This window comes from Pieris brassicae, chromosome 3 (genome assembly GCF_905147105.1).
Source record: "Pieris brassicae chromosome 3, ilPieBrab1.1, whole genome shotgun sequence".
NCBI lineage: Eukaryota > Metazoa > Arthropoda > Insecta > Lepidoptera > Pieridae > Pieris > Pieris brassicae.
Genome location: NC_059667.1, coordinates 207,448 through 233,929, shown reverse-complemented (window position 1 = coordinate 233,929; position 26,482 = coordinate 207,448). Strand labels below are relative to the sequence as shown.

Below are 26,482 nucleotides of genomic sequence, written 5' to 3'. Positions count from 1 at the left end.
TCTAAAAGATTAAATGATTACAGATGGTATTATTAACAAAAGTGAAGATTTGTTCAAAACACTTTTGACTTGCAGCTAGCATAACCTTTTTTGGCCATATGTAGTTCAATAATAAAGTTATAAATAAAACTCGCGATATTATTGATATAAATAATTGCAATTTACGTCTAAAAAGATTTAACTCCGTGAGCTTCTCTTAACCCATTCAAACACACAAACTATACATTGAATTACAACTATTTATAGATTACAGAATAAATTAAAGAAAATTACATTTTCGCCCTTTGATCTCGGGCTATAAATAAGTATATAAATAACGCCGGAATCGTTAAGTCTGTCGGTTTCAACACGAACGCCTATAAACAAGGGGAAACGAACGGAACCGCGTAATTTTATATAAGTTGTGTGTCTTGTACACGCGAGAGAAAACGATTCTTATCGATTATCAACCGTCGACTTGTTCCTATAATAGCTTTACAATCAGCAAATCCTTCATAATAATATTAATAATATCCTTTTACACGCAACACATTATATTTCTATCATAACAATCTTTTTAGATATGTGTCTTATTTTGGGAAAAGCCTGCTCCAAATTCCGCCATTCCTGTTTGCACTGTCTGCCTTGTACCACCAGCTGTTTCCTTAATTTCGTCTATCTATCTTCTAAATAATCATTGAACAGCTTTGTGTGCTGCACTTTAGTCGGCACCCAAGTTTGAGATCCATATGTTAGTGGAGGTAGTACACAAGTATTGAAAAGCTTTATTTTAATTACCATGCTTGTTCTCTTATTTTTCGTGCTCAGGCGCCCTAAAGTTCTTTTATGCTATGGATATTCTTGTGTCATGTCAAACCATTCATACTTGTAACTAATTGTACAACCTCTACTGTTTAATATCATTTTAGAATTCACCAAAATAATTATAAGTTGCAATAATCATGCTGCAATTAATACGAAATACGTTTTTTGTTAATCGGAAGGGATACTTATCGCAATATTCAATAATATCAGTGAATGCAAAGATCCATTCAATTGGTAAAAATATAATTAGCTACATATACAAAAGTAAGTTTGATAGCGCACGTCGGGACCAGACGGTCTTCCTTCCTCGTCGCTTTCATGTGGAACCCGCCTGTGTGGTCCCAACCAAAAACTTTTCACACTATTAAAAAAAATCATACTGTTGTTATTTCATGAAACATACCTTGTTATATTAAAAAACTACTTAAAGCCAGCCACAGATGTAACTTTAAAGCTTTAAGTATATAATAATAATGATACTTGGAATGTATGAACAAATTATTCCTGACTTTTACGCATTTTAAACCAATTTTCGTTCTGCGATTCTAGGTTTTACTTAAGATTGTTTATTTTTTCTTGTTAGTATAAATCGCTTTCACCAGTCACTCAAGCCCAGTGATACATTCGAAGTCCCGAAATAACGCGATTAAGGGAATGAAAGGGCCAAAACGAACAAAAGCAAATGTGATTACCGCGTTGTCGACTAAAGAAATAAGTAATATTTCTTTTCTTTTCACTATTTCGGTATAGTCCCATGCCCCACGGAGCGAATTATACGACTAATGAAACGAGTGATGAATGATTCAAAATGTAATGTCTCGTACCTTATCAAAAATTGATTGATGACTCGCTTGTGGTTTTAATGCTCTACGAATATTTCTGTAACCGAAAGCCATTTAAACTAGTTTCAGATATTCGCTTTGTCGATAAATATGCCGAGGCTTTGGCGTCACTGTCGACTGCCATTGTCGTTAATCTGGTGTTGTTAACCAAAGACAAATTAGTTCAATATCTGTGCCTTATTTGATTTGCCAATATTAAAAGATCCACAAAGTAACGCCTATTTTGATAGTCAATTAATAGTAATAGTGATTCCATAGTAATAAAAACTGAAAAATGTGTGCGTGTACTACAATCGTAAGAAGAGAAACTTCTTTATGACCCTTTTTTCGAAAAATGATCTACTACATATATGCAACTTTACAGAAATTTGTTTAATAAAGTTAAATTAGATAAAGTTTAACGAAAGGCTTTTATTTTCATAGACATGAATACAATTATTTCATTTTACCGTATTACTAATAAGCTTATTAGAGAATTTCATTAATTGTCATTGATTTATTACAATCATTGTTATCGTTATTATATATTTAAACCTTTGTAACTTAAATTAAAGAAGAATAAAGTAATAATTTGTGGATGCAGTTCTAAGTTCTGCTGGCTTAAGTTCCTACTCTGTAGTCGATTCGGGTTCGGTGATGGTACGAATACAAGAAATATCACGAAACTTTTTTTATCACAAATTCGGGTTGCTGGAAATACAGGCACTGGTTGGTACGGCGCAGGTAGCGCGGATCAGCAGCAGGCAGGCGCGTAGGATAGAGAGCTTATTCCTGATGAGCAATTTGCATGTAGAATGTCCCGTTTCTGCTTTTATCACGCCCTAAGATTCACGGAGCACATCCTTACCGGGATAAATACCTCTTTGAAACCGAGAGCCACGGGTGCATCCTTTTTCGACTTAGCGAAAAAGTTGGCTTGGCTTACAAGCTCTACCGCCTTCCAGTGCCCACAAAAGTCGTGTGAATCGTTGACGACTTTGTTCGGCCGCTCCAAGCGCAGTCGTGTAGAGGGAATCTTATCTTCCCTCATCAGTGCCGGAGTCCTTCAAGGCTGGGTCCTCGTGCCCCTCCTCTTCACGCTGTTTACTGGCGACATCCCGTAAGCTCCCAATGTTAATAAAGTTAGCCCTTTAGCGATGACACCAGTCTTTTCTAACCACCCACAAAGACATAGGTGTCATCGTTAGCTCCAAACCGCAACCACCTCGCCTAATGGTCTCAGTTCCTTGTCCTTTTGCCAGTCTTTCCCTGTTTTTCCATTGATTGCCTTTGTCTTAACCTAATCTCTCCGTCATTATTGAGTTGGCTTCTTAATAACATGAGTACAAAATCTTAAACGTATGTAATAAATATTCTAACTCTCCACCCATACGAAGTCGTGAACAATCTCAGTCTTTCATATAAAGTAAAGTTACATTTGGCTCATTTTATCTGCCCTGTTGGGACCAGCTCGACATCCGGGATAATATCCGCGGGCGGACGAAGTTTCTGTTTAATCTGAAGTCGCCAGCTCGCGGCCACTTGCAAACAATTCTTATTTTCTATTGTTTTGTCTCAACCAACTTCGTCTCGTAAGCAATCTATCCTAACGTAACAAACAAAAACAAAAATATTAGTCAAGAATTTTGACAATTCGAGATTCTAATCAAAGCAGTCGTTCATAAACAACTATGGATGTTTATAGATCGAAAGCTAAAATTGGTAATGTTCTTCCAGCCTGTAATGCAGGATATCGTTTTAAAGAAGAGAACATTTGGTAAATATTCTATAATTTATACTTAACAATTTTGTGACACTCTCTAAACCTACCGACGGAACCTAGCACCGCGTTTTGTTCTTCCGCCCTTCACCAATAAACGAGAGACCGCCGACATTTTCCAGCGCCACTACTCGAGAAACCATATTAAATATACATAAATGTTATCTATTTTAAGTACTCTATTCAAAGATATTACTAATACAAATCATCTATTTATTAAATTACCTGATTTAAAATAAACTATATATTAATTCTATTATCACAGACTTTATACAACCATACGGTGACGGAAATATCGTGAGGCTCACAATAGGAGTGTTATTTATAATCTAATTATTAAATTAAATAAGTATATATATCAACTATTTAGATATACAATAACCATGAATATAAATATTAATTATGGTACATATAGTAACGTATTCATTTTACAAATTTAGAAACCCCAACAATAACTATAATAACAATGCCGTGCTTAAACTTAAGATGGTATATATATATATATATATATATATATATATATATACCTTTTTGAACAAACACAAACATTCCGGATATGATGAACGTATAAATCCGACTGACTCACGATTCTGATTCAGCCTAACAAACCGAAACCGATAATTCGATAGGCAAAGAAAAACATTGGCGGTTTGATTAGAATTTGCCGAATTTGGGCCATTGTTGATGGGAGTAATAGGTATACAGATATCGCATTGTAATAAAGCTCGAAATACAAATTTTGTTACGAAAGACGTAAAATTCAATGAATTGCGCGTAATTTTAATTGATTGTAGATTTCGTGAGAGAAACTCTATAATACCTTATCATCTTCATTGTTTTGATGATCCCATTGACGCGACTAATCTAAACGCAAAGGGTCCGCTTCTAAATCGCTTATTATTTTTAATCACAAGTCCTCATCAGCCCTGAGTTTTACCCGGCTTATTATCACGTCTCTGAATTGCCGAATAAGCAGAAACCCTACCATTTAGGAATATAGAAACGAGCGATTTCCTGGCTGTTGTCTGTGCTGCTCAAATGATGGATTTTTGAAGTTTGCATTCGCAATATTTTGTTGTAACTATACAGTTTATGACTAAACTTCTGGAAAAAAATATTTAAACCTGTTGTTAAAAATGTTAGTTCCCTCGACAATCAAATCAAAAACCGAGTCCAGTTTCTATTGACCAATTCAATTGATGATAGGTGTGTTGTAGCGAATGCTGAATACTGCTAATATACTAACAATCTTTCTCGAATATCTGCCTAGCAAGCCGCAAAGTATTACTAGATAGGGGGCAAGAGCGAGTCCGATTTGCATGGAATGAGTTCCTTACAAGGCCGAGAGAGTCGTCCGCCGAATCGCCGCTTAAATGTTATTTCCATTCATATTGCCCGCCTTATCGCAATCTTTTTATGTCCGCGAAAACAATTCTTGTTAGAGAAAATGAGATTTATGAAGCGCATTCAGCAAAAGGACTTGTAGTTCCAGACAATGAATTTAGTATGAGTTAAATTATATAGGATTTTCATTTGTGCTGTTTTGTGAACAAATTCAAATATCAAATAAGTATATTCGCACATAATCTTTTCTATATATTAACATGTATATATTTAACTATGTTGTAAAAAATGCTTAGTACTTAATATTTGCATACGTTTTTTGTCACATGTTTGTTCCCATGAAAAATAGTGATAATATTTAAAAAAATTAGAAACCTCTGAGTAACTTGTAGTATAATAAATTTCTTCTACGCGACAGCTAATTGAACTTCGGTGGCAGAGATTTATCATGCCGCGATAAAAACCGAACACTGATTGACAAGAACCTGTAACAATAATTAAAACCCCGCTTCGGCTTCCGAACACATCGAAATATCTTCATTACGAAGGAACCGACTGGAACTCTGTATATGTGTTTATTTCTTAAACATGTAATTTGTAAAAGTAAAAACTCAATTTTACAGAATAATTAAGAATGTTTCGTTAAAATCACACTGCACTAGAATTCCCTATGTCGTTGGCAGCTAGTCTCAGCAGACATGTTAACGGTACTAGACGTAATAATTTCTACATTTTATATATATTAAAACTATTCTACAATAACATTTCTTTCAGTTGAAGCATAGGACAGGTTGAGAAGACGTTTTTAAGAAAGTGGTTCAAGGTGAAAGGGCCTCTGAAGGCGAAAAGGTTTACTCAGTGTTTGGTTCCAAAGAAGTCATATAGCCATGAAGTAAAGTTGTCTAATTGTATTTTGAAGTTGATTAGCGAAATTCGTATAGGAATCGAAATCGGAAAAGCGGTTTCATATATCCTATATGATCAAGAATGGCGCGTTGGGCAGGCTCAATTTACAGTAGCACCTAAAGGAGTAAACCGGTTTAGTAGTTTGGTTTAGTGGCCTAGAAGCGTAACAAAATATCTCGTTTTGCATTAATAATAAAGTTGGAATTCTTGAATAGCAAAGTTTCCCAACTTCGTCACACTCATGCTTAATTGGGAATCTTCCAGATTTCGAAGCGTTGATTGTGATTTGCAAGTGTGTGTAATTAAAATCTGCCACAATGTGTACGTGTGTGGAGTGACAGCCTCTTTGGGATTCAATTGTGCTATAACTGGTGAATACTTGATGAGTCGATAGTTTTCATCACGAATTAAATGAAGAAGAAGGTCATAGATTTTATTCAAGTAAGGATCATCCTTTTCTGTCTGATACGCGTTATCAATTTTGTTTTCTTATTTTCCCCCTTCCGTGAACAGCCAGGGTTCGAATACACGATCTCAGAAATGAGATGCGCGCCTAACTACTAAGCGAACACTGCTCAAGACACAAATACTCGTAAATATGATATAATTGATTTGTAATTTTTGATGGAATAAAATTACCGCTACGTACTAATGTAACTTTTAAGTCGAACGAAACCAAAACCCACACAAAGTTAATGTTGAGCACGAAAATGTTGATGCTTTTATCGCTCTGTAGATAAAATATAAATTGCTTGTTATTTAAGAGTATTGAAATTGATTGAAGTATTCTCATACGTTTACGGGTGATTTGTATTCAATCTCAATAACCGTATATACACCGCAATGTATTTTAACATAAAAGTTTAAGTTAAGCTCGTACTGTACGTTTCATGCCTCATTTATTTAAAAACATGGCTGGAGGAACATGTATTACGGATAAAAGCCTACGCGAAAGCCGGCGACCTATATTTTATTGTCATGAATATAATTTTTCTACAATTCTAATTTTGCGTGGGTGGCTCATTTGTAATTCTGATTATGCAAGGAACCATTCTGTTCAAAAATTAAAAGGATATCGTCGCATGCACTTGGACGAGTTATATGTGTCGATGTGCGCCGCAAAAAGACGGCAGATATTTAAAAGGCGGGGGAGCGTTAATTAAGCAAGAATTTACCGTATTCAAAGTGCGACGCGAACTTTGAGAAAACCCCAAACTTTAGAAATTTGTTTTGCGTGTTCAAGGATCTTCGTTAGCTCCGGTCCAAACTTATAACGTATGTTTGACTAGAGCGTGGGCTACATTAGTCTTGCGGTGTCGCGACGCAAAGCCGATGTTTGGATCGGCACTAATTTTGGAGAATCCGCCCAATTATAAGCCGGGTCGACGCGAATTTGGACCAATTAGATTCAACGAAGTGTGTCGCACTCGGGAGCAGTTTTGTCGGCAATATAATTTATTAGGGAGGCTCAAAGTTGGTTTCGACCTTAAAGAGTCGACTCAAATTTGATTACGGAAGCTTAAAACGTGTCTTGTACGCGCCTTCGGGTGAGACGTCTCCGCCCTCTTCCCAACAATTACCACAGAACGTTGACTTTTTATAAATTAAAACGTGTAATTAGTGACCCTAGAACGTTCTCGGCAAATTAATAGCAATGTTTAAATATTACTTTGGGTTTCTTCCTCTTTAAATTAAGTTCGAGAAAATTGCGGTATAAACAAAGTTTGATATTTGTTAAAGAAGTGTGTTCATGTAATAATTGAAAATGTCTTTCTTAACCCGAATCAACCGGCTTAAAGTATCAAGTTCTAATAAGAATGCGATAGAAGGGATTAAAAGTGTACCAATAATAATGTTAACGTGTCATCGAGCCGAGTGATGTTATTTAATTATAGAGGGAATTGAAATCCTGTTCTAAGCAAAGGAAGTGAGTAGAATTAGAAACTCGTTTATATCATTCATCGAGTTCTAACGGCGTCCGTTTCGAGCTCGGACCCTCGCATCGAACCCTCACTTCTTATCAATGAACTTATTACGAAATATTTCCCTTATGTATTCATCGGATGGTTACACACGCGTTTGTAAGTTGTAGTTACTCGGACTTTGTGTTTACAACTTCCTTTGTAAGTTTGTGCGATTGATTTTAGGAAATGTATTGAATGGGGTAAAGTTTTATAACACTTTGCCTACACATAGGGGCACCACCCGCATGGGATAAATCAGCGTGTATGTGTGTGTATAAAATAGATTAAATGAATAGAATTGTTACAAAATATACCGTATTCAAATAATAAAATGCGTTGTAAAAGAAATGACTTAGTACGAGAAACAATCCAGGCAGCGAAAAGATTCACTCCTAAAGACGTTCTTGAGAATCAATTAAATTCTTTTGTCGTACCTTTTCTATCTATTTTCTTAAGTCGAGGGAACATCAAAAAGGTTCTGTCACAAAAAGGCCAATTAAAGGTTTTTGAAATTGATTCAGTAGATTTGGTCGGTCTTTGTAAACGATGTTATTGACATAAGATGTTCCCTGACGTTTGATGTAACGATACCATTTTCCTTGTACGAATCTTCGATTTGATTTCATATGATTTATGAAGCCTTTGCTTCTCGACCGTACAAATTTCAGATGAGTATCTCAAATGACGACCTCCACTTCTTACATAGGAATATACCCATAATGTTGTCCGTTTTCTCCGTTAACAATACCAAAAAACACGTCATCTTGAGCGCGAAGGTTTCAGTACCCTCGTGATCACGACTCACGACCGCCATGTCTACTACTTTATAAAACACACTCAATTTATTGTTGCATCGTCACTTTCCCCATTTGGTTTCGTTAATTAAAAGCGGCACATACACGCTAAAATAGCGTTTATTCTAATCGTCTAAAGACTTTAACCGCATGTGACTCTTTACGCGAGCCAACGTAATAAATCATGAAAATTGCAAAACGGAGCCAGGTTAATCAATTAATCACTGGGGATTGGTGCGCGGAATCTTAGCGATAGGCCTCCGCGACCCAGGGAAGGGTTGATTTATGGGAAAATAATACCCATTGGGAAATTTAAAGTGCTGACTGTGTAAGTTTGGTAGAAACCGCCTAATTAACGCTCTTGCAAAAACATGGCGTCGCACGCCGCTAATTATAATGTATGTTCCTCCCGAGAACTTAAGGGAAATGATAGCGGAATATATATTGTGAAAATCTTTTGTAACTTTTGTACAATTGTAAAACGCTGTTTATCATTATCAAAATAATAAACGTTTGAATGATTATAACAGAACATTGAAAGATTCAATTCAACTTAAATTATAATGTACTTACTTAAAACAACTTATGAAACTTTACCGACTTTCAAATATTTTCTCTCAGTCCAATCCATCGAGTGAATAAAAATAATAAAAGGTGAGTAATAAGTTGAAGGCGGTGTCCCCGTAGGAGCTCGCGAGCTCGCAAGAGTTACGCAATTACAAATCGCTTCTGAACGTCCGAGTTGCGAGTATTTTCGCCTTAACTATAGACTTGAAGATCTCTAGTTGTCGGAACCAACTTCGGGGATTTATCTCAGGGGGCTCCATTAAGCGTCCCTTCACTTTAAGGACCAATTCATCAACTGTGTTTGGAAAAAAGCTCCTTGACAGTTTTCACGGGCTTTAAAGTTTGTCAGATTGGATTTTCTTATCTCATGCCAATCGAAATGAAATTTTATACAGTTTTATGTGTTTATCTTTCCAATGCTATATCTACGTTCACATTTAGCTTACTTTACATGTTATTGAAGAATATTAAGTAATTGCGTAAAATGGCTGCATACAGTTGGACCTATCTTAATTTCCGTCCATAACTTGTCATTAAATGGCCCATAACCGAGGTAAGTCGCGAATACACAGTTAACCCAATTTCTCTTTATAGGTCACTCGAAAAACATTCAACCATTGTTGTGTCAAGTATCAGTCAAGTGACTGTATGAAAAGACTCTGCCACTTGGCGTTTGTTTATTATTTTATAGACTTGTACTTTCATGTCCTTCTTTATCCGGCTGGAGATACAAAATAGCTCTTTTCAAGAAGATTACTGACCGTCATCGTATAAATTAGTTATTGATTGGAATTGGAAACAAAACAACGTGACATTTTTCATCTAAAATCGCTAAATTGCATAAGGTGACTGTCAAATTTGATTAATTTGTGCAAAACACCCTCCACCTGATACCGTCATGTTCCATCCTTTCAACAGATTATTCGATTATGTTCATAATATTATCTATCATAGGGACGTTTTTGTTTACTTTTTAGATGCCATGAGGTGTAACGGATTTGATTATTTGAAAATGAAATCATGTGTTTTGTGTGATTTTATTATCTTGCGAATGATTATAAAGTATTACTTTTAATTATCAAAAGCAAACTTTTGCTATAAATAATACGTAAGTATAAAAATAGTTCCTCAAAGATCAAGCCATTTTAATTTGAATCATATTATCTGTACCCACATAGACGGTGCTGTGAGACGTACTTAAAGCTGCCCCAAACCCAATCTTCTGTAAGCGGCACTTTGGTACAATCGCTCGCCGCCACAGAGCAAAGTAATCCGCTTAGAGGGCGCCATTAGGCGATAATTATTACCACTGACCCTCAACTTGACCCTTTTTATGAATTATGATGCGTCCTGTCAAACTATCCCTCGTTAGTGAAAGTATTACGATTCTGCGACTATTTACTCATTTAAACTGATTGAGACATTGGACAGTAGTCCAATCCAATGACGGAATTCAAGGCTGCATTTATTGTTTTAAGAATAAATAACAGTAAAGTAAAGTTAAAGACGGGTCAATATTAAACACATATCGTAAGATAGAGCCGAACAGCGTTCAATCGTGGCCGCGTGACGTTGCCAAGTCGTTTGGGCGTTTTTAAACTCGATAGAGACGCAATCTTCACACAAAACGATTTTATTTGACGTGTAGTCGCTTGTTGTATGTAAATGTAATCTTTTGTGTGTATTGAAATTTTTGAAATGGCACTTTTGATATAGCGTTCCTTTCAAATGCGAAGATATATTGACGATATTGTTATTGGAACATGTGTTTCAACTTTGAGTTTTTCCTCAATTCGTATGTATAAAAACTATTACGTTAGAAACGTCTTATTTGTTATTCCGTTTGGTAAAATATCGTTTTATTTTATGAGGAACGGATTGTTTTCTGAAATTTAAGTATTGTTTTACAGTCCGCACTACTCCAGAAAGCATTAGCCTTTTATTCAATATAATAATAATTGGAACATTTAAGTAAAGAATCGTGTAAAGAATTTCGAGAGGAAGAATAAAACATCGTAATGTCAGGTAATGGCGTGTCTGTGCGCATGAATGGCATTTAATTTAAACAAAAAAGCGGATAAACAAGTTGCCGTGAATCGGCCAGGTGCGCGGACGCCGACGGCGTCATATTGTGTGGACTAAACAATACACTACAGCGGAAGTTATACAGTTTTCAAAGCTTTCTAGGATTCTTATTTATCGAATTTCACTTTCTGGTAACAATTGTAAACAAGGCACTGCTATTAGTACTTAAAATGTACAGATAGATGACAGATGCAAAAATGTGTCAGCAACGCTTCAAGTTAGTGAACCATCAGTTTTTATTCAAAAAGAAAATCTTAAAGAAGAGGAGTTTCAAAAAGAACTGAGGTTTTTTTTTTCCCCTCGAGATTTATTTGGACCATCGGCTCCTCTGTTGTCATCAGACGTAGATAATAAAACTTACGGGATGATTTGTGGCCTTCTCACTATCAAACACATAAATAATGTCATTAGACGTTTTAATACATGCTTCATTAATAGCGTTTAGTTTTAATACAAAAACTCGCCTGAATGGAAATGGGTTTTTATAATTGTCACTAAAAGATCTCATGGGAAACATTATTTCGCAAACTCTTGCCTTGGTTATTGGTGTTTGGACTCCGTTTCCGCACTTAGACGCTCAATAGGTCCATTGTGCGTAAAGTCCTGGCTAACTAAGCCAGCCTAACTCCTTCCAAAAGCACAGAAGCCTCCTGGGCACTTTGCAGGCTTCACGGAGCGACCTCTCTGTTCCAATGATTTCTGCACGGTGTTTCGCAGTGCCGGGGTTCCACCGGTTATTGCTTCCAGCGAATTGTAACACTCCAGTATCTTAATACAAAATGTTCGGTTAGAGCGACACAATCACATTGAAAAATTGAGCTGTGTGTGCCTACAGGTAGGTGGATGCTATGATCAAGTGAGAGTTTTCCAGCGCCGGAGCCACGCCCTGTTTTTAAGCCATCTGTATATATACGTAGCTCATTCAGGGTTGATTGAACGTTCCTCTTCTCTCATTTGTATCAGGTATTTCCTGTTCAGTATGAACAGATTAACGATCCTATCACATGGCTCGGCTATTACAAGTTGATACTCTATTGCCATGGTGAGAATCGAAGTTGGGGCTCCATATGCTAGCATTGGCCTGATTACGGCAGTGTAAAGCGATAAAGCCCATTTGACGCATTTTTTTGCATTCATAAAAGGCGATCGTTGCTTTGTTTAGTTTATGTAAAACTCTTGCATTTTCGAATAAGTTTTTTTTATAGATTAGATATTAAATAGGCAAGAGGCTCATCTGATGATAACCGCCTCTCATCACAATAACATATGTATATCATAATAATCGTGTTTTGTTGATTAATAATAATCGTTAAATTTCTCAATTCAATGTGCGTATGTTAAAAATGCAATGTTAACTCACGCGTAGAAACTACAAACCCTCGCCTCCAGTTTAACCCCACTGGCCCTTAACCTCGTGAATACTGACCCGACTGAATGTAGACACAATGGCTTTGACTTTTATTTTATAAATTATAAGGTATAACTTAGCAATTGTTAGTTTAAATAAGTTTGTAGACCTTTCGAACAATGATTTTAATTAAAAAATAAGATACATATTTCATTATGTTGGCCCATATTCCCTGTGATAAGGAAATTTTTAAAATCATCCGACTTCAACTACATTGTCATTTTAAACAAAGAAAAGTAATATTTATAGTGAAACAAAATACTTAATCCGCAGGATACATTGTTGTATTCCTGCGAGGCCTACAAACCTTTTCAGGTGTTAAATATTAAGGCTGAAGCCTAGGTTTTGAGACCCTCGTATTTTCTACGACGCCTGACAAATGATTTATCTTGAGGCCTTAATATTCAAGTATTTAAAAAATAGCTTGTAATATTTAGCCATTTTAATCGTAGTGATTTAAATTATTTTATTACGAATGTGTTAATGTAATGAGAATCGACATTATGTTCTATTCTTCCTCAATTGAATTTTACTCGAAATGTTTAGAATTAAACATGAACCGGTAAGAAAACATCTTCCACACACAAAACACAATACTCGGGGGTGAATCGTGGCATCGCCAGTTGAAAGCAACTGACCTAATTTAAACAAGTCGTCTATTTGATGTAGAATCAAATATTTTCCTCCCGGTAGCCATTTAAGTCAGAAACGTAAAGTTTTCGCGAAAGTAGCGAAATTAAACCTTTTTAACTGTTTACAGAAAAACTGCAGGTTAAATACGAACGTTCAACTGAAAGTTGCTTTTATTTTATGTTTACTGTGCTAGTTACAAATATAGCTTCATAATAAATTTATTGCTAACTGCAGAAACGTTACAATTTCTTATTTATTGCTTACTTATGTACGAATATAAATATATATTGATTTGTTATAAATGAAGTAAAAACCTCGACGAAGCTTTTTTTTTCAATTGATTCATGCAATATTGATATATACCAAGCAAAATTACAAAATATTTTATTTATTTTCAGGAAACTAATAATCTGGAACGTTTAGGCGACTCCCAACTATGTAAGGTGAGTTTCTGATTTTTATTATAATCATTATTTAATTTAATTAACGGAAATCTTTTAATTGTCAGTATCGTCTTCAGTTGTTCAGTATATTAGGTCTGAGACTAACTTTAACATAACTTAAACTTAACAGGCCCGTTTGTCACAAAAGTTTTGTAAATTTTTTGTCGCTGCAGTTTCGACATTCCATTTATAATTATTATATGAACCATATTATTGCAATAAATTATTATTATAAATATAGAGGGTAACTTGACTGAGTTAAGACCTACCGTTTAATATTTATAAAGGCATTTAGGTAAAAGGCCTCGAATGGAAATCCTTTCTAAGAACACTCGGCATGATGCCCCACTGTTTGTTCTCACATTGATATTCTTGCATTCATCTAACCTACTTGTAGAATACAAACAGAAATCAAATGAATTCGAGAAACATACTTTATACCTTTAAAAATTTTAACAATACATCGTAGTATTTTCGTAATGTCTTATTAACCAACACGACAATGTGTGTGTAAATGACTTTTAAACATCTTCGAACTTATCAAAAGACCAAATTTTACACAAAGGCCCAAAATTATGTATACCATAATATGTATCATATAAAATAATGAAACACTTAATATAAATTAAATAATATGAAAAAATAGATGTCTGAGAAGTACTCGACTGTTATTCACCGTGTATTCAATAAAATTCTAATTAAATCGTTTCGTAATCGCAATCGGTTTACGATTAGAGCATTTCGCATCCGTTGCTTCGGTTTTAATTGAGTTTATTGAGAAATTGGGTCGCAGCAGTATCTTCGCATTCATTTGATAACTCGCTAATAACATTAGCCTGGCTCACGCGCTAAGGCTATCGCGCCGTTCACTAACTAAACGCATTATTACGCTGATTGTGAGTTGTATTTACAAGTTTACGTAGTTCATTTACTAAAGCTTGTTAATATATAAGATTTTTGTCGCTTAATACTTACGTTTCAAAGAGAATTAGATGAAATACCATTGCATGTTAATTAGTAGGTATAAAGCAAGCACATCGTTTGAAATATCAGAGATATTTTACAGGACTAGGTGAGTAAGTCTATTGCGAAATAAATTAATTTGGGTCACGTATACAGTATTAAATAATTAAAAGAGTAAATTGGCGGAGGCTTTGTACGAAGCCGCTGAGGCTCTCGACCTAGTTGCTCTGACTTAATAAAATAACCTGATGATTTCAGTTATGTGCATTAATTAGTTTAACTGGAAGCCTGAATAGCCGAAGGACCACTCGCGAAACGCGGCTTCATCAGGCTTTCACCTTCTAATAACCCAATTTTAGAACTTTTCATTTCTAAACCGCGTTAGAGTTTCACTAGATGGACCAAATTATAACCATAACGCGTAACAAATGTGCATCGTTTACCCCTGAAAGTACTATATGGATAATTATAAAATGTCTCGAGTATTCTCACGGTACTTTTTATGGATAGTACCACCATTTACATCCGTTAGATACTTTGAACATTGAACCTGACCCGCACCTGCCATTGCGACACAATGACCGTGGTATTATTGACACGGTGTTTCGCCAACTCACATTAATTCTGCGCACGCGCCCAGTGTAAATATGCGCATGTAAATTTAAAAATTGATTTATGCTCAACACGTGATGCTTATTTAAAAAAAAGTTTTTAGAAGGTTGCGTGTTCATATCACGTCAAAGGTATTAACTTAAACGCTGCAGAGCTTTTAATTTGTCTATTATAACTGCCCAGTTACGAAAGTGCCTTGTTTTTGTGTTTTTGCTATAGAGTTTTGTGAAACTTACGGAACTTAGTTGTAAAAATTTGAAGATTTTATGTTGAGAATCAATTGCAAATAGTATTGAGGTATCGTTTCAAAGTTTGTTGTTGGTTCGCGTGGCTAAAACGCGATGTTTGTTCCCAACTTCAACCGTTCGTGATATGCCAAAAGCTTTGAGCAAGTTTTATTTATATGTGCTGTGCATATTTCGTAAGCTCCAACTCCGATATCGGCTCCGCACATCTTGCGTTTTTGGGCATTTCAAGTTTGTAGCTTCTTACCTTGGTATTATGTTCTGTAAATATTCAATAAGTATTTAATAAAAAGTACTATTTAAAAGATGATAAAATAATAAAAATTGCACGGTCTAAGGAAGTTTATACTTAAATTTCAATAGCTGTGAGAAAATGATTTCCTTTTAATTCAGTCCCATTGCGCCGCAAGACTGCGAGACCAGATTGTCTGCACCTGCGTGTCAAGTTACGTGATACTGGAGTTACCTTCCTACCTGTTGTGCTAATGCTATACCAATTTCTTTTGGGGAATTTATAATTTTAAAAAGATATAAATGTATATATACTACATTATAAGATAATAAATTTATGTTTTTAAATGTAAACAAATTAAGTCAATGATTAAGAGGAAATAGAATTGTATAAATATTTATTAATAAGGGCTTACTATTAGCAAAACTTCTAACACACCTCAAAAATATCAAGCTAATTATATGATGTGTACAGTATCACTAGCATTTAACATACAGGCCGGGTGCAAAGTGACCTATCACGAGCACTGCGCAGGCGCATTTGAATATCCGCAGTGTACGAGCGGCCTTAATATTACATGAATCGCATTTGAAAGTCAATGACGATCGCCGCAACACTTTTGTTTTAGCATTTAGATATACGAAATATGAAGACGACTCGTGATGTTGAATAACGCAAAACTTTACTGAATTTCATTTCGTCACCATTTCTGAACTACCAAGAAACAACTCGTATTGTTCATGGTTGTTTTTCCACCTGTCCTGTGCAAACTTACATTTCAAAAACCCTGGGAATTAAAAATATAATCATGCATCTTTACAGATATCAGTCTGTCACTATTCTCCTACCTACCTTCTATTAATTCGTAGCAATGAGAATATTTCAATAATCCAATAACTAAACTATACATTGATCATTATTACGTGTAATAACCAAAGTTGTTTTAATTAATTGGACCCAGTTGAACGGTAATCTGGTAATTAGTTCGACGCTATTAACTATATTTATCGGTACCTCGATTCATTTATCCCTAAATTGGACTGTAATCTCCCGGTGCGTGTGCCAAAGTCTTGCACACAAAAACCATATCAATTGCACATAATCTCCGAGCCTTAAGAGCTGGAACAAAAAGTCAGTAAATACTGATATCGAACAGTAATTACGATCATTTCTCAGCAATTACTATTAATTGAAGCGGCGCCTTACATGGAACATTGCTTTATGCTTTAGATCTTTAACTGTTTAATATATGGCCTTGCTATATTAGAATAAAGTTCCTTCGTAGAATTTTGCGAAGTACTTAGCGGCTGCCGGCACCCGCTTCTGAAATAATTAGAAACAAAAACGTTTGAGTACTCCATGTAGTAGAAACGCGTGTTCGGTGACTTCGTTGCATACCTTATCGACACATTGCCTTCTACCGATGTCGAGTTACCTCCCTCCATTCTTAGTGGTGGTGTAGTATTTGCCGGAATATTAGGGCAAATTAAGCCATTATTAACTACACACAACAGGTCTGAGGTTAATAACACATTATCGATTATTGAATCGATAACCGCACTCGATGTTATCTCGAATTGTTCACCAGTAATGAGATAACTCGAATTCTATGGGCCATTAATTCGATGTATCGAATGAGTACGTCTATAAATCCTAGCCTAGAGATATCGATTTTAATTATTCCTTGCTTATCTCTAATGAAATTGCCTTTGCTATTAATGCTTAAGTGCACTCGCTTAGCTGGGAATTTACCTAATCTTGAAATTTTATCACAACGATAAGCTTTTTGAGATTTTTGTCATGTTTAGTTTTACAAACGCGTTAATTTAATAAGCTCGAGGCTTTCATGCAAATATAAGCGACGATACGCCACCTTAAAAATCCATAAAATATTTCATCTGAAAAAGGCGATATTTCACGAAAGCCTTAATAAAGGTATAGGCCTGGTGTTATGATGCCGGCGCTTGCGATAAAAAGTCTCCTTGAGGGGTTAAGATACGGTTATTACCCCAGCAGGCTGAGTGTATGGGTTAGGCTGAAAAAAATTACTATCCAAATTAAAGATTTGAGATTTAATTTGTATATTTGTATAGAATTTGTCTGTGATGCCGCTTTTTAATTAAATAAAAAGGTTTCATTTCATTAATATTGAATCTCAAAGAAGTTTTTACTAAATCATTAGGTTACAATGACACATAACATTTAAATTGTGTACGAAATATCAACTTATAGGTATAGTTCGCTTAAACCAATGTTCGCAGTTGTCTAATGGTAAACAAAACAAGGTCATTGAAGGACACAATGAACTTAAAACCCGATCGCCCACAGGCTGCGACGCGACGCTTCCTCGTGGGCGGAGCCTTCTGCTGATCATTCAAGGCTCTATTACGTCGACAGGAAGACATTTATGCTTGTTCTATTTGTTTATTATTAAAATTTCTTTTCAACGTTACCTTGCATGTGGTGTGTGTTGTTTGCAGGTTCTTTGCATTATTTGTACAAAATACTTATGTGTGAGTACAATCGTAATGTCTTACCATGTCAAAATATTGAGTTTTAGACGAAGGGAAAGGATGCTGGTTCTATAGAGTATGATAGAAATAGAGCATATTTAACTGTGAGCTACATTAAGATATTTTGTTATTATTAGGATATAACAAAGATATGGCTTTTACAAATAGTCCTATTTGCGTAGCGGGGACGGGCTTCGGCGCTAGTGGGTGCTCGCGTGTGACCCATTTGAGCCCAGTTATAGGTAATTTCCTCCGTTTGATTAAACCCACTTGTCGGCTGAATCGATTCGCGTTAGCTCCGGTAGCTCCTATTAATAACTTCATATGGACCTTATAATATTATTATTTTAAATACCTGGGACGTTTATATTTATACTTAACGTTTATATTTATAATTTGAATGCTGGTAAAATGCTACATTATTGTATTAATATCTTTATTCTCCTGTTAAGAATACATTTATTATAGTAATATGAAAATTTAGTGGTTATTTTACATAAATACTTTTGCAGGTGGTTTCGATGTGTGCAGTTATAAAATGCTATTTTCAAACTCCATTTGTTCTTTTAACTTGAATAGAATAAAAAGTTTCGCAATATTCGAGTGAATAAATAACGTCTTGAAAATAAAGCAAATCTTAGAGCGAACGGAATAAGTGCTTCAATTTAGGAAACAAAGCCGGCGGAATTCCTTCGTATGTCTGCCTGCAACAGACAGTGCTGTAGGGCCACTAAGCGACAATCGCATTTGCGTATAGGAAAATAGATTGCTTTTAGTTTAGTCCAAAGCTTAGTTTTATGTAGTGGCCTTTTCGACCAGTTCCTGAGTCCGTGATTCTGATAGTGTGAAGAACGCTACAACTACGAAATAATGATAAAAAAATGTTTCATAAATTTTTTGCCACAAAATATATAACTACATATATTAGACGATTCAATAACGTATACAAATACTATATAAATGATATTTCTCTATATCGCCATTGTTATAGCCTCGTGTTGGCATGAGAAAAATAGAGACGGCACGTAAACCCGAGTGCAACATATTTTGGCAGAGTTTTGATTGCCTTTGCCGAATTCACAACTATCTTCACATTCCAGTTTCGTGACAAGTCTTTATGTTTCATCTATTTTATTACACTCAATCTTATGAAACTAAAAAAATGCTATAGTACGGGATCCGGCTGCAGGATTAGTGTTCATCTGTTATTTGCGTAATACCAATATTTATAATGCGTCGAATGATAGTGTTCTCAACCTCCGGGGATTAACAGAGTTAATTCAAAATGATTTCATTAAAAATACTAGCGGCCAAATTTTGATAGATATATATTCTCCTAATTATAAATACATATAAATTTGGTTTTTAGCAAATAACAGATGAACGCACTAACCCTGCAGCCGGATCATAAACTATTATCATACATTGACACTTTAGTTTTTCATTATAATTACCAAATGATCTATTTAATAATTATTTTCCTTCGCAATTTGTTACACGTTTCGAGACAAAGAAGCTCAAATAGTTGTGTACATTGCACAAACTATTATCCGCACACATATTCTGTGTAGCCTACTGCTGCTAATTCACTTACCAGATCAAGCAAAGCAAATAAAGAGCAACACTTAAGTATGCACGTTGTCGCAGCAATGATGCTAACGCTACAGCATAAACCCAAGCCTCAACGTAACAAAACTTGTACGTTTTTGGCAACATCAACGGGCGAACTAATTTGTTTTTACGACGCTGCTGCAATCGGGTTAAAATTTTATATTTTCTTATTAAATTAAGACAGCATTTTTAATTTTAACCGTGCATTTTGTATGTTATTTACCCAAATGAATCGTTTTACATCGAAAAGCACCCTACGCGTAAGTGCTTATCTTAAACGTAGTTTTTATGCACTCTACATTCAACTTCTATAGCAATGGCACTGAAAGGTGGGCGAAGCGAGGCTCGTATAGTTACAAAAGTATGAGCTGAAAGCGTAGTTTTCCGTAGCCTGTTGTGAGGAACACAATCGCTCCATTAGCGCACGACACGCCGAAACCAATGCCTCACTTACATTTGAATACAGCTTCGCGGTATCGATCCGTGTTTGCGGAGAAAATATTTGAACTTGCGGAGAAAAGACAGGCGACAACTGGTTTATTGTTAAACAAATATCACCGATATTTTAGTCTTTGTTTGAATTAAAGTTTAATGTAAATTCAAACTAAAATTATTGTTTGATACATAAACATTTATAATATAGTCGTAACGTTTGTGAAAACGTTATCAATACGCGAACTGTCCATCTACGAGAAAGATGAAACAATGCCCTGCCGAGAATAAATCTCTCGACTACGGGCCGGAGATTGAAATGTAACTAGATTTTTACAACTCTACTCTTTGTAAGGTTCGTCACTTGCTGTTGATTTATGACAATTTTGCTATTAGATATGTCCATATTGGGATCATTTATTTAAATTTTTTGCCATCGATCACTTCAACATAACGTCAGCTTTGAATCGGTATGCGCTATTACAATTTCTTGCGGACCGAGAAAATCTTGAATTTAAATTAGTTTTATGTTTGTTTGAATACCGGTATTATCTGTCTGGGTGACGTCGGGCTCAACTGTCCGTTTCTCAGGACATTAGCAGAGTTCCAGCTCATTATGGGGGTTACCAGTCTCCGTAAATACTGTTCAGTTAATGTCTCACGTGGCACGCGCCGTGCTGGCGTCAGGCCAGTGTCGCAACAGCATGGAGACTAATTTTATGGCCGCCTATCAGCTGATAATGATTATCTGATTGACGCTTTGTATCAATTCTCAAAATTGTTTGTATTTCTAACGAATAATCCAGGTGAAGACGGGCATGACCTTCGCTACATTAGAGTTTTTATAAATATAATAATGCTTGAGCTAATATATACCATATTTGGTAATCTTAAAATAGCAATTTAATGTTAGTTGAATAAGATTATGCGAAACGTCTCGCCAAGGTCGAAGCATCCCTTTACCAAAGCTCGTCAGAAGAACTTTGGCAAAGAATTTAATATTAATACCTTAAAGTATCTTCTAATTAAGAGTTCTTAACTAGGTTTCTTTCTGAGCATCATGTCACGTAGTCAACATCGTCCAAACCAAGGGTTACAACTTTCTCAATCTCTCCAAGAATCAGGCTTAAAATTAAAACTAATTTAATTCTGAGTTAACCCGAGTTTAGTCTAGGAGTTAGTCGAGATCTAAGATAGTTTATGTTAAACTGGCGTCTCGCTAACCATATCTTTAAACTTCCAAATTCCTGACGTATGTCGTCTAACTTATAATTTGCTTAAGTTTTGGAGCGGATGCGCCGCTGTTTGAAAACAACGCAAGCCTTAATTTATTGCCTTTATGAGGCAGTTTTGTACTATATATAGATCTATATGTAGTATCTATATCTTCTCTCATCACTTGATAGACGGAAAATTACACATAGCTGTCAAAATATCACTATAAAGAACATATTGATACAGCCTCAAATCAAATTACTTCAATCGCTGTTATAAATTTTACGATCATGACAACACTTTGCATCAAATCTTTTATTTGCTAATGTAACCTTTAATAGCTTGTAAAATAAAGTACTAAATAAACACAACTGACTCTAAGATTCACTAAAAAGTATAACAATTCTTATTTGTTATGTATTATTAAGAAAATTAAATGTATTACTTATTCATCAGCTTATTACCTATAAAAACGGACATGAAGATCGTATAGGCAACTTTTTGCAAGTCGGTCCCAAGTCATAATTATATACTCGTATGTATGTATTCATCAAATTCGTAACACAATACTTCTAGATTTAATAATAATATCTGGCTTGTTCATTATCTAAACATATGGTGATTGTAATTATAATTATAATATATATACACATTGATTTCGTATAGGGTTATATTGACTACAAATAAGCTTCATTTTACGCTGTGATATTATTTAGAAAGGCACTCTGATGTCTTCACACGCTATTGTCGGTTTTATTATCGACATATTACATTCATTAGACAAATTTAATGTACCTCATAACTTTGATATCGTGACGTGTTATATCATGATTGCATTAATAAATTCTTAAGATTGTGATGTGACGAACATGAGAAATGTTTAACAGTTTGATCCCCTAGATGGACAACGAGCTAGACACGGAATCGCGTTTGTGTGGGCTTTGGAAGTGAAATGTAGAAAAAATATTTTTGACAAAGACTGCTTTCACGGTGTTTTATTCGAAGTTCTTGCAAAAGTGTTGAAAGTAGGTTATTCCGAGGCTCAAGTAACACTCGTAGGTATTTACCTTGCTTAGTCTAACCGTGCCACTTCTGCCTTTTCTTTCCACTCCACTGTAGCTGAGTAGGTAATGTCCCCTTTATGAGTGTCATGCCATTTGATTTGATTTTGTACTTCAGAAAACAGTAATAAATATGTAAAACTGAGTGAATCGAGAAGGTTATATCAAAGGATTTATTATCTTCGCGTGAATAACGTCTTTATTTTTATATGAAATTGTATTTTAATAAAACCTTATTCAATAAAGTAAATAGTTCGTTTGTGAAAAGATTTGAATGTGGACAATTTTATGTATAGAAGCGTAGAAGTTGGAAATGTGTGTTTTGAATGTTAGGGTTATCAAATCGGAGTGCAATCACTGCCAAATTCTAAAGGCATTGTAAATCGTGTTCACTTTAATAATAAAGTAGCTCGAAATCAAACATTTATAACGGTTGGCGGCGTGCCACCAGCACTCGCTCGTTGTGTAACGGATTATGCATCTCGTTTTGATCGAATCGGAACATTGGTATCTTATACAAAGCCGTGTTATTAAAAGCAGTTGTTTGTGCTTGAGCCCAAACGCTCAACAAAAGTACCCCTCCATACATGGTAAGCAGAATTAGAAGTATACATGCCTTTAAATAAGGCAAATAATGCACGAGGCGCCATCCAGTAGGTCTGCGACTTGACGTTCTGCTGTGCTTGGGATTTTAGATTAGGCAATTAAAAACTACGGAAATATAATATTAAGTGGCCTAGTAGTATGTCGTGGTTAATTTTGATATTAATTAATATACTTTATGAAAGCTGCGAGGTATATTAAGACATTAAACACAGCGTCCCGGCAATAATATCTCACATTCAGTGCGAAATTACTCCACGTTCCGAGCACTTCTCCCGTCTACGATATTTATGCACAATAAATAATGCACATCACGCTGCATCTAAAAATGCATTTCGCTATTAAGGATGGCCATGACGTATTATGCAATCTGGAATATTAAATATACGCAGTGCTGTGCGTGACTTGTTCAGTAATTTCATGAATCTAAATAAATTCATATTGAGATATTACTTTTTATTTTTTGAAGATTTATTTTAATATCAAAGACTCAGACCTTTTGAAGATTAAACTCAGTCGAAATAAAATTGAATATTATAATTAGAGTCGGTATTAAAGTCAACTATGTCTACGATAAACTCGAAGGCCAATTTCTGAAAACAATTCGAATACTGAGTGGAACAAATCTCCCCGCTCGTGAAATTAATGCAAATTATAAGCTAAAATATTCGGAGAGCTAACAAAAGGCAATAAGGCAATCAAACGAAGCGTCGATATCGATAACTCACCGCGGACGTCACTATAAATCACTAGCGCACTCCGCTGATAGTGATGCCTACGCTCCAAATAGATTATCGATGAATATTCTAATCTTGATACTCATAAAGAGTACTAAACGTGATTTAGTTCAAACTATCAAGCCTTGCACCTAATACAGTAGTGTTTCCCAACCATTTTTGTCCCTTATGTAAAATACGTAATTTATATATTAAGTGAAGATACGTAAAATTTTTATTGAATTGTTCACTTTGATATTAGATTCCTATTTGGTTATCTTCAGTATATGCAATCAAATTGCCACCGGGTATCACGTTGGGAAACATTGTACTAAAGTAATTATTTTTGATACCCTAAAGTCAAGGTTGCTATTTGACATATAAAACGACATCGTTATTAAATAAACGTCCTCAACTAACCTTATCAAAGTCTTGACCAACATTGTATAAAGCTAGAAATTAAGAACATCAAGAAATAATTAAGGAGGAGCCCATCAAAGTAACATTTAACGTTTCCAAAATGAAATATTTCTTGAACTTTTTATTCCTGACTGAATAATTGTAGTCTCACTGTCGTATAAACTGGCAATTTTTATTAGAATCCCATAAATATCCGTCAAACATTCGCCATATTTCGACGTTTGGCCTATTTGACCTTTGTTATTATAACGGTGAAAGCCTAAAGTTTTGTTAGTCATTCGAATTTCATTTAAATAAATATTGTTTGATATTATTTTTGTTAGGTCCTCCGTAAACAGAGGGGATTTGTTAACTTTATTACAGAAACATTTTTAATGGTTCAATATTATTAGCAGAAAGTGTTTAAGAGAGCATGTGTAGTCAAGTAAAAAGAAGACAATTTCAATTGCTAATAAAATGTGTGATAAAACATTTTATTAAAACATACAATGCATTACCCTTTAGAGCACCTTAAGTGATGATATCAATGAAATTCTTCAGAGAGAGTGTTTCTCAAACAAGCATCGTAACATCTTCAAAAAATTATGCAGAAACGTGACTCGAAATTGGGAGTTATGCATATTCGGCGTCGCCCGCTGTATCGAGCTATCACGAGCACGTCTCGCCTAAACTCAAATATGATATCAGTTTAAATTGCGGCCTCCGTGTGAAATTTTATGCATTACCCCGCTCTCGTGTCGACGACAGAGCCGCGACCTGTCACTGCTCTGCATTCGCCGCCCGCCCGACGCCGCCCGCCGCAAACCGTTTTGACAGCTACACACCATTATAGCGAGTATTGAGTTTGAGGTTATATTCAGTTGTCTCATCTGCAGATGATATTCTCCAAATGTATTAAACTATTCGCCGAGAATGGAAGGTATTAACGGTGGTGACAAGTTGCTACCTGTCGTGGATATATTCACTTTCATACCTTAAGTTGAAGGTTACCTTCATAATATTTGATGTTGCCCTTTGGCCTAAATACAGAATTTGTGTCATCTGTTAGTGCGTACTGTATAACCATAAAACCAGGTCATTGGCTACCCTTAGGGACGCACACATGGCATTATAAATGGAATTATGTACGTTTATACGTTTTTTATTATCAGTTGGTTAATGGCTTGGCAACTACAAAAAATTGTTAAAATTAAGGACGATCTTTTATATTTTCAGAGTTTTTTGTAAATAGTATCATTGCAACAGTTATCAAAAAAGTTAAAGAGCGGAAATTTTATTTTCCTTATTAAACTGCAGCCTCTGAGAGAAAATTAAAAATTCCGAACGAGTTCATTACGTTAGTGTTTATTTTAACTCGTTGCGAAGCACAACTTATAACTACCTCTACATCGCTCTTCTGCTGCTGCTTCTTAAGCAGCGCATTTTTATTCATACTTTTCGAAATTAACAATTAAGGCAATAATCTCATACGAATTTTTTTATTCGCATCCATCGCTCGCCTCTCGTGTTGGTACATCTTGTAGACTTTGCAAGTAACAAAGCAATAGAAGTGCAAATCGCTTCGAGGCCAGATTGCTTTAGCCTTTCCCAATAAGGTGCTAGAGGCACTCTAACTCAATTCTAATTGGCGGCGAACAAAGGTGGTCAAAGCCGGCTCTACTTAATGGTGGTGAAGATTACTATACAACGTTCTGTGGCCGTCTCACTCCTTTGTGTCAAATAGTTCTGCTTGAAAATTATTATTTTGTTCCAATATATTATATATTACACGTCCTATTTGTTAAAAAAATATTTAATTTTCCTGTGGCCTTCAATTTTCCCTATTTAAAACACTTCTGTGTTGCATTTACAAATCACCACCTTCTTTCTTATGTCGTAAAGATACCATAACTTTTATCCCAACTCTCATTCACACATCAGCCCTAGAACAGGAACGTCAATCAGTTTAACAAAGTAAAGGTTACGTTGTGGTATTCCATTGCGCAAGAAAACTACAGTAGAGTCAGTACCCGTACAGTACCCGTCTGTATGCAATGTTGATGAGATTGAAGATTTTTAAGGCAAAAAGAAAATAAATTATAGATTATAGCTTTTTGAACTGCATAATTGCTAAATTTTCTCACGGTTTCTATGCAGATTTCGCAATACTTGTGAAATATAATTTCCAGGAATCTTGATACTCCTGCTACGAGCGTGTTGAGGATAACAATAAACTCCCGCGGGAAAGCTCAGTGCGGGCGACGGACTGTGCAGTTCTACTGTACATTTCTAACAATATTAACCGAAATACATGCATACCACCTTATATTA

At 35.3% G+C, this 26,482-nt stretch overlaps 1 protein-coding gene across 5 annotated transcripts in view; it reads left to right on the top strand.

Moving 5' to 3' along the window:
• Positions 1 to 26,482, top strand: part of LOC123706999 (leucine-rich repeat-containing protein let-4-like) — a 118,752-nt gene that overhangs the window by 36,758 nt on the left and 55,512 nt on the right. For 3 of the 5 annotated variants that reach the window (XM_045656725.1, XM_045656726.1, XM_045656727.1), the window contains one exon: positions 13,505 to 13,549. The exons of 1 other annotated variant lie outside the window; for it this stretch is intronic. The gene's annotated coding sequence lies outside the window, so the exon portion shown is untranslated. The remainder of the gene's footprint in view (positions 1 to 13,504; positions 13,550 to 26,482) is intronic. One more of the 5 variants, XM_045656728.1, reaches the window with a different exon arrangement.